General features: G+C 44.1%; 1 non-coding gene across 1 annotated transcript; it reads right to left on the bottom strand.

The window, feature by feature from the left end:
- Positions 1-621: 621 nt before the first annotated feature.
- Trnas-uga lies at positions 622-696 on the bottom strand. Its single transcript has one exon. It is a non-coding gene; the product is annotated as a tRNA-Ser (tRNA).
- Positions 697-9,309: the final 8,613 nt, after the last annotated feature.

The raw sequence follows: 9,309 nt of genomic DNA, 5'->3' as shown, positions 1-9,309 counted from the left end.
AAAAATAAAGAGATCTTATACGGTGCGAAAAGCAACTACTGTATTAAATTTCCAAATTTTGGAAAGAAGATTTGACGACTCCTTTCCTGTACGTCGCTGTGTGCTTCTTAGAGGTAAAATTCATGCTGTCGGCCAACGGTCTCTGCCTACACTCCTCTAAATTACATCATGTAGGATACATTCGTTGAACTAAACATTTTATTAACAATACTTTGGTGACCTCCTGACCTCCTGTACACAGCAAAATATTCTTCCATGCTGGCCGTAAGCGTGTAATGACAGTGTTACCAGCAACGGCGCAGCTTGGTGGCTCAACGGTTCTGGGCGCTACAATCTGGAACCGCGCTACCGCTACGATCGCGGATTCGAATTCTGCCTCGGTCATGGATGTGTGTGATGTCCTTAGGTTAGTTAGGTTTAAGTAGTTCTAAGTTCTAGCGGACTGATGACCTTAGAAGTTAAGTCCCATAGTGCTCAGAGCCATTTGAACCATTTGAACCAGCTACGTGTAATACACGCTGTCGACTTATTTAACACTGTTATGCAATTTCGTACACACGTAAATGAAACAAACAATTTACAAACATTGATTTGCTAAAACTTCCTGGCAACTTAAAACTGTGTTCTGGACCGAGGCTCGAACTCGGGCCCTTTACCTTTCACGGGCAAATGCTCTACCAACTGAGCTACCAAAGCACGACTCAAGAACCCCCCTCACAGCTTCCGTTCTGGCAGTACCTCGTCTCCTACCTTCCAAACTTCACAGAAGTTCTTCTGCGAAGCTTGCAGAATTAGCACTCCTGGAAGAAAGGATATTGCGGAGACATGGCTTAGCCACAGCCTGGGGGATGAGATTTTCATTCTGCAGCGGAGTGTGCGCTGATATGAAACTTTCTAGCAGATTAAAACTGTGTAGAGCACTTGCCCGAGAAAGGCAAAGGTCCCGAGTTCGAGTCACGGTCTGGCACATAGTTTTAATCTGCCAGGGAGTTTCATATCAGCGCACGCTCCGCTGAAGAGTGAAAATATCATTCTGGAATGATTTGCTAACTACACAAATCACATAACAAATTTTGTCTTAAAAAAAAATCCTTTACTTAAGTATGTGTTCAAACTGTTGGCCACGGACTAAAAGGCATATTGGCAGCCGCTGCGCGAAACAACGATGAACACATACAGTTACAGTGGATGATATGGTAGAGCATGCACTAGCGATTCGACGACACATATCGTCTCGCGTAGTTGGCGCTTTGTCATAGAATGCATCTTTGAGTGCTCCCCAAACAAGGAATTCAGGAGGAGTCAAATCGGGTGACCTCGCAAGCCATTTGACAATCGAACTTCATCCCATCCAAAATTCAGGAAAGTTCTCATTCAGTATTTGCGTTACAACAAGGGATGCGGGCGCTGGACAAGGGTTGTGTTGTAGGCACATAAACTGTCGAATATCCAGTGGTACCTCTTCTAGAAGAACCGGCAGAACGTTCGTCAGAAAGCGTGTGTATGAATGTCCACTTATAACACCTGAGATGAAGTAAGGTCCAACAATGTAATTTCCTAAGATGCCACACCATACGATTACGCTCCACAGCCATTGGTGTTGCAGGTGACGAAGGCAGGATGGATTTTAGGCAGTCCAGTAGTGCATGTCATGCAAATTTACGTTAGTGTAGTTAGTAAACATTGCTTGGTCAGAAAAGAGCACACGTTGTAAGAACGTAAGTTTGTCTCCCAGTTGCTCAGGGTAAACCGACAAAATTTTGCACTATATTCGAAATCACGGTCGTCGAGTGCCTGATGTAGTAACAGTTTTGGAAATTCTGTCGATGCAGGATGCGAATGGCACTCGTCTGGCTGATTTCGCATTCCTTGGCACTATGTCTCGTACCACCGTAAACCCCCCCCCCCCTCCCCACCAGAGGTTCGAGTCCTTCCTCGGGCATGGGTGGGTGTGTTGTTCTTACCATAAGTTACTTTAAGTTCGTTTAAATAGTGTGTAAGTCTAGGGAAAGATGACCTCAACGGTTTGGTCCCTTAGGAATTCACAGACATTTGAACCATGGACCTTGCCGTAGGTGAGAGGACTTGCGTGCCTCAGTGATACAGGTAGCCGTACCGTAGGTGCAACCACAATGGAGGGGTATCTGTTGAGAGGCCAGACAAACGTGTGGTCCCTGTGGAGGGGCAGCAGCCTTTTCAGTAGTTGCAGGAGCAACAATCTGGATGACTGACTGATCTGGCCTTGTAACACTAACCAAACCGGCCTTGCTGTGTTGGTACTGCGAACGACTGAAAGTAGGAGGAAACTACAGTCGTGATTTTTCACGAGGACATGCAATTTTACTGTATGGTTAAATGATGATAGCGTACTCTTGGTAAAATATTCCGGAGGTAAAATAGTCCCCCATTCGGATCTCCAGGCGGGGACTACTCAGGAAAACGTCGTTTTCAGGAGAAACAAAACTGGCGTCCTACGGATCGGAGCGTGGAATGTCAGATCCCTTAATCGGACGGGTAGGTTGGAAAATTTAAAAAGGTATATGGATAGGTTAATGTTACATATTGTGGGAATTAGTGAAGTTCGGTGGCAGGAGGAACAAGACATCTGGTCAGATCAATACAGGGCCATAAATAAAAAATCTAGTAACGGTAAAGCAGGAGTAGATTTAATAATGAATACAAAAGTAGGAACACGGATAAGCTACTACGAACAGCATAGTGAAGGCATTATTGTAACCAAGATAGATACGAAGCCCACGCCTACCACAACAGTACAAGTTTATATGCCAGCTAGCTCCGCAGATGATGAAGAGATTGAAGAAACGTATGATGCGATAAAGAAGTCATTGAGATTGTTAAGGGAGACAAAAATTCAATAGTCATGGGGGACTGGAATTTGATTGTAGGAAAAGGAAGAGAAGGAAAAGTGGTAGGTGAGTATGGAATGGGGATAAGGAATGGAAGAGGAAGCCACCTGGTAGAATTTTGCACAGAGCATAACTTAATTATAGCTAACACTTGGTTGAAGAATTATGAAAGAAGGTTGTGTACGTGGAAGTGACCTGGAGGCATTGGAAGGTTCAGATGGATTATATAATGGTAAGACAGAGCTTTAGGAACCAAGCTTTAAATTGTTACACATTTCCAGGAGCAGATGTGGCCTTTGGCCACAATCTATTGGTTATGAATTGTAGATTAAAACTGAAGAAACAGCAAAAAGGTATGAATTTAAGGAAATGGAATCTGGATGTACTGAAAGAACCAGAAAGAGCGTTAGGGAACGACTGACAAGAACAGGGGAAAGAGGCACAGTAGAAAAAGAATGGTTAGCTTTGAGAGGTGAAATAGTGAAGCCAGCAGAGGATCAAGTAGGTAAAAAGACGAGTGCTAGTATAAATCCATGGGTAACAGAAAAGATATTGAATTTAATTGATGAATGGAGAAAATATAAAAATGTAGTAAATGAAGCAGGCGAAAAGGAATGTAAACGTCTCAAAAACGAGATCCACAGAAAATGCAAAATGGCTGAGCAGGGATGGCTAGAGGACAAATGTAAGGGTGAAGAAATGTATATCACTAAGGGTAAGACAGATACTGCATCCAGGAAAATTAAAGAGACCTTTGGAGAAAAGAGAGCTCAGATGGAAAACCAGTCTTAAGGAAAGAAGGGAAAGCAGAAAGGTGGAGGGAGTATATAGAGGGACTATACAAGGGCGATGTACTTGGAGGCAATATTATGGAAATGGAAGAGGACGTAGATGAAGATGAAATGGCATATATGATACAGAGTGAAGAATTTGACAGAAAACTGAAATACCAAAGTAGAAACAAGGGCCTTGGGGTAGACAACATTCCTTTACAGCTATTGATAGCCTTGGGAGAGCCAGCCACGCAAAATTCTTCCATCTGGTGAGCAACATGTATGAGACAGGTGAAATACCCTTAGACATCGAGAAGAATGTGATAATTCTAATCCCAAAGAAAGCAGGTGCTGTCAGTTGTGAGAATTACCTAACTATCAGCTCAATTAGTCACGGTTGCAAAATACTGACACGAATTCCTTACAGAAGAATGGAAAAACTGGTAGAAGCCGACCTTGAGTAAGATTAATATGCATTCTGCTGTGGGTTGGCAGGAGAGCTAACACCGGGTTACAAGAGGAAGCCGAAAGGCACGTGTTTTAGCTCACGCAGGCTGGCGTGAGGTCTGGAACAGGAAAAGGAAATTAGAATTTAGAAAAAACGGACGTAGCTGGTGGAATACTTAACTTTAATCCATAATTGGTGAACGTCGGTCTTGACGGTACATTATTACAGTATCAATAGTAACTGGTACTGGCGCCTTGCTAGGTCATAGCAAATGACGTAGCTGAAGGCTATGCCAACTATCGTCTCGGCAAATGAGAGCGTATTTTGTCAGTGAACCATCGCTAGCAAAGTCGGTTGTACAACTGGGGCGAGTGCTAGGAAGTCTCTCTAGACCTGCTGTGTGGCGGCGCTCGGTCTGCTATCACTGATAGTGGCGACACGCGGGTCCGACGTATACTAACGGATCGCGGCCGATTTAAAGGCTACCACCTAGTAAGTGTGGTGTCTGGCGGTGACACCACACATTCCGTAGAAATGTTGGAGCATGCGAGGCAATAATGACTCTACGAATTATCTTAGAAGATAAGTTAAGGAAAGGCAAACCCACGTTTCTAGCATTTGTAGACTTAGGGAAAGGTTTTGACAACATTGACTGGAATGTTCACTTTCAAATTCTGAAGGTGGCAGGGGTAAAATACAGGGAGAGAGAGGCTGTTTCTAATTTGTGCAGAAACTAGATGGAAGTTATGAGTCGAGGGGCATGTAGAGGAAGAAGTAGTTGAGAAAGAAGTGAGACAGGGCTGTAGCCTATCACCGATGTTATTTAATCTGTATACAGAGCAAGTAGCAAAGGAAACAAAAGAAAAATATTGAGTAGAAATTAAAATCCATGGAGAAGAAATAAAAACTTTGAGGTTCGCCGACGACATTTTAATTCTGTCAGAGACAGCAAAGGACCTGGAAGAGCAGCTGAACTGAGTGGACATTGTTTTGAAAGAAGGATGTAAGAATAATATCAACACAAGCAAAACGAGGATAAGGAATGCCGTTGAATTAAATCAGATGATATTGAGGGAATTAGATTAGGAAATGAGATACTTAAAGTAGTAAAAATGTCTTACCATTTAGGAAGCAAAATAACTGATGACTGTCGAAGTAGGGAGGATATAAAATGTGGGCTGGCTATGGCAAGGAAAGCGTTTCTGAAGAAGAGAAAATTGTTGACATCGAGTATAGATTTAGGTGCCAGGATGTCTTTTCTGAAAGTATTTGTATGAAATGTAGCCATGTACGGAAGCGCAACATGGACGATAACTAGTTTAGACAAGAAGAGAATAGAAGCTTTTGAGCTTGCCGGCGTGGCCGTGCGGTTCTAGGCACTACAGTCTGGAACCGAGCGACCGCTACGATCCCAGGTTCGAATCCTGCCTCGGGCATGGATGTGTGTGATGTCCTTAGGTTAGTTAGGTTTAATTGGTTCTAAGTTCTAGGCGACTGATGACCTGAGAAGTTAAGTCGCATAGTGCTCAGAGCCAGCCAGAAGCTTTTGAAATGTGTTGCTTCAGAAGAATGCTGAAGATTAGATGTGTAGATAACTTAACTAATGGGGAGGTACAGAACAGAATTGGGGAGGAGAGGAATTTGTGGCACAACTTGACTAGAAGTAGGGATCGGTTGGTAGGACACTTTCTGAGTTATCAAAGGAGCACCAATTTTGTATTTGAGAGAAGCGTCGAGGGTAAAAACACATTTTGTTTCATGTTGGCTTTTCTTTACTGCCACGATCTTCGTTATGTAATGCTGTAAAAGAGAAAACGGTTGGCTGTACTTAATGAATATTTACATAAAACGAATTATACGTCCTTGACAACCAAGTGACTGTTTTCATTGCTTGTTTCCGTAGTATCTAGCCGCCACGCCGCTTCGTTGTACACGTCCAATGTTTACATTGCTCTGGTTCGTCTGTTACCTTTCTCTGATCGCCGCGTCGATGTCTGTAATACACAAGCAAGGTCGTGTACTTTCAGCTGACAATGTAGCGGAAGTGCGTGTGCTATCAAATCTAAAAATATTTGTCTTTTAGAAATACAGAAATAAGGAAAGCTATAGAACGACGTTTGATTAGAGTTTTTTGTTAAGCTCACTGAGATGTATTGCCTGTATAATTTTGGCAATTTATGCCTTTTACATCCTGTATGGTATCTTTTCACAGTTACATTAATTACATAGATAACTGTATGATCTTACTTAAACAGAACTACAGTAGTTTTCCCTGAATTCAATGGTGTTTAATTCTTCAAAATCCGGTTTCGGGCCAGACAAGGTGGCCGATCGGTTCTAGGCGCTACAGTCTGGAACCGCGCGACCTCTACGGTCGCAGGTTCGAATCTTGCCTCGGGCATGGATGTGTGTGATGTTCTTAGGTTAGTTATGTTTAAGTAGTTCTAAGTTCTAGGGTACTGATGACCTCAGGAGTTAAGTCCCATATTACTCAGAGCCGTTTTTGAACCCAGTTTCGGTGTAATTACGGTAATTAGATCTAAGGATTTATTTATTTTGAAGATGAAACCGATTACTGCGGAAGGAGCATTATGATATGGGAGCAGTCTTCTGTGGGAGTTCATGGTTTCCATCCGAAATAATAAAGTACTTCACGTCGAATAAAAAAAATATTGTTTTGCACCGCCAAGATACCATGACAATAAAGACAAAATGAAGAGGTAGCTTTTATTCTGACTGTGTCTTCACATTTGTCGAGTGCTGTTTAGCTTGAAAAAATATTTTTTTTTCACAAACCAAGAGAAACTATATATGCTACTTGTCTACGGAGAATGCGGAAGGAACGTGAAAGGAACAGCTGGAATCTCGGCAGACGGTGTCCATCAAGACACATCAGCGAATGCGCAGAACTTGTTACTAGGAGGGCGCTGGAATACCAAAACGATTCAAATGGCTCTAATAATTATGGGACTTAACATCTGAGGTCATCAGTCCTATAGAACTACTTAAATCTAACTTACCTAAGGACATCTCGCACTTCCATGCCCGAGGCAGGCAGGACTCGAACCTGCGACCGTAGCAGCAGCGCGGTTCCGGACTGAAGCGCCGAGAACCGCTCGGTCACAACGGCCGGCGCTGGAATACCGCGGAGAGGGTAAGGAGCAAGGCTACAACGAACAGAACGCACGAAACAAAAATTCAGGCAGATGATGCTTGGAATCCAGGAGTTAGCTGCAGAGAAACTGCAAGTGACTGAAGTCATGGGTTAGCGATACGCACATATATACAGATGGTGGTAGTACTGCGAACACAATGTATAAAAGGACAGTGCATTGGCGGAGCTGTCATTTGCACTCAGATGATTCATGTGGAACGGTTTCCAACGTGATTGCGGCCGCACGACGAGAATTAACAGGCTTTGCACGCGGAATGGTAGTAGGAGCTAGACGCATGGGACATAGCATTTCCGAAATCGTTAGGGAATTCAATACTACGAGACCCGTAGTATCAACAGTGCACCGAGAATACCAAATTTCAGCAGCGCGGAGTGGCCGCGCGGGTTGAGGCGCAATGTCACGGATTGCGTGGCACCTACCGCCGGACGTTCGAGTCCTCCCTCGGGCATGATTGTGTGTGCTGTTCATAGCAAAAGTTAGTTTAAGTTAAGTAGTGCATAAGTCTAGGTACCGGTGACCTCAGCAGTTTGGTCCCTTAGGATGGTTCAAAATGGTTCGAATGGCTCTGAGCACTATGGGACTTAACATCTGAGGTCATCAGTCCCCTAGACTTAGAACTACTTAAACCTAACTAACCTAAGGACAGCACACACATCCATGCCCGAGGTAGGATTCGTAGCGGTCGCGCGGTTCCAGACGGTAGCGCCTAGAACCGCTCGGCCACAGCAGCTGGCTTCCCTTAGGAATTCACACACACACACACACACACACACCGAATTTCAGTCATTACCTCTCACCACGGACGGCCTTCAATTAACTACAGGAAGCAGCGGAGTTTGTGTACAGACGTCAGTTGTAACAGAGAAGCAACACTGCGTGAAATAGCCGCAGAAATCAATGCGTGACGTACGACTAACGTACCCGTTAGGACAGTGCGGCGAAATGGGCTATGGCAGTAGATGACCGACGCAAAGGCCTCTGCGAACAGCACGACTTAGTCTGCATTGCCTCCCCTGGGCTCTTGACCATATCGTCTGAACCATACGACTGGAAAACTGTGGCCTGACCAGCTGAGTCCCCTTCAGTTGGTAAAAGCCGATGGTAGCGTTCGTGTGTTGCGCAGACCCCACAAAGCCATGGACCCAAGTTTTCAACAAGGCACTGAATAAGGCGGTGTTGTCTCCAAATGGTGTAGGCTGCGTTCACATGGAATGGACTGAGTCCTCTGCTCAAACTGAGCCGATTATTGGCTGAAAATGGTTATCTCAGGCTATGTGGAGACAGCTGTTCATGGAATTGATGTTACCAAACGACGACGAAATTTTTATGGATGAGAATGCGCCGTGGCACTGGGCCACAATTGTTCAGTATTGGTTTGAAAAACATTTTGGACAGTTCGAGCGAATGATTTAGTAACTCAGATCGTCCAACATCAATTCCATCGAACATTTATGGGACTAATCAAGGGGTCACTTCGTGCACAGAATCTTACACCGGCAAAATTTTCGCAATTATAGACGGATAAAGAGGCAGCAAAGCTCAGTATTTCTGGAGTGGACTTCCAACGACCTGCTGAGTCCTTGCCACGCCGTGCTACTGCAATACGCCTGGCAGAAGGAGGCTCGACCCGATATTAGGAAGAATCTCATGACTTTAATCACCTCAGTCTACATAGAAATCTATGGTACATTCTCGTTGCATGTCCGGCTCACTACTTCGTTGGAGCTAGGATAGCTCTCACATGTCGTTTTCCTGGTTACTGGATAGAACTTGGACTCTTTATCAGATGGCCTGCACATCCATGTGATTTTGCGACACTTGACTATTTTCTCTGGGGTATATTAAAATATGAAGTCTACTAAAAGTTCCGACTTACCAAGAGGATGTAAAACATCGTATTGTTTCAGCATGTGCAATGATATCGAAGGGATCTCTTCATTTTGAGTGGAAGTCCAGCACCAACCAGTGCGAACGTTCATTGCACTAGACGGTTGCAAGTGTTTATGGCACCATATTCTCTTATGATTTTCTATTTGTTGCCGTTG

The sequence above is a fragment of the Schistocerca piceifrons genome, chromosome 3, assembly GCF_021461385.2.
Source record: "Schistocerca piceifrons isolate TAMUIC-IGC-003096 chromosome 3, iqSchPice1.1, whole genome shotgun sequence".
NCBI classification, from domain to species: Eukaryota; Metazoa; Arthropoda; class Insecta; order Orthoptera; family Acrididae; genus Schistocerca; species Schistocerca piceifrons.
The sequence above is the reverse complement of the archived record's forward strand: the minus strand, read 5'-3'. Positions and strand labels throughout refer to the sequence as shown.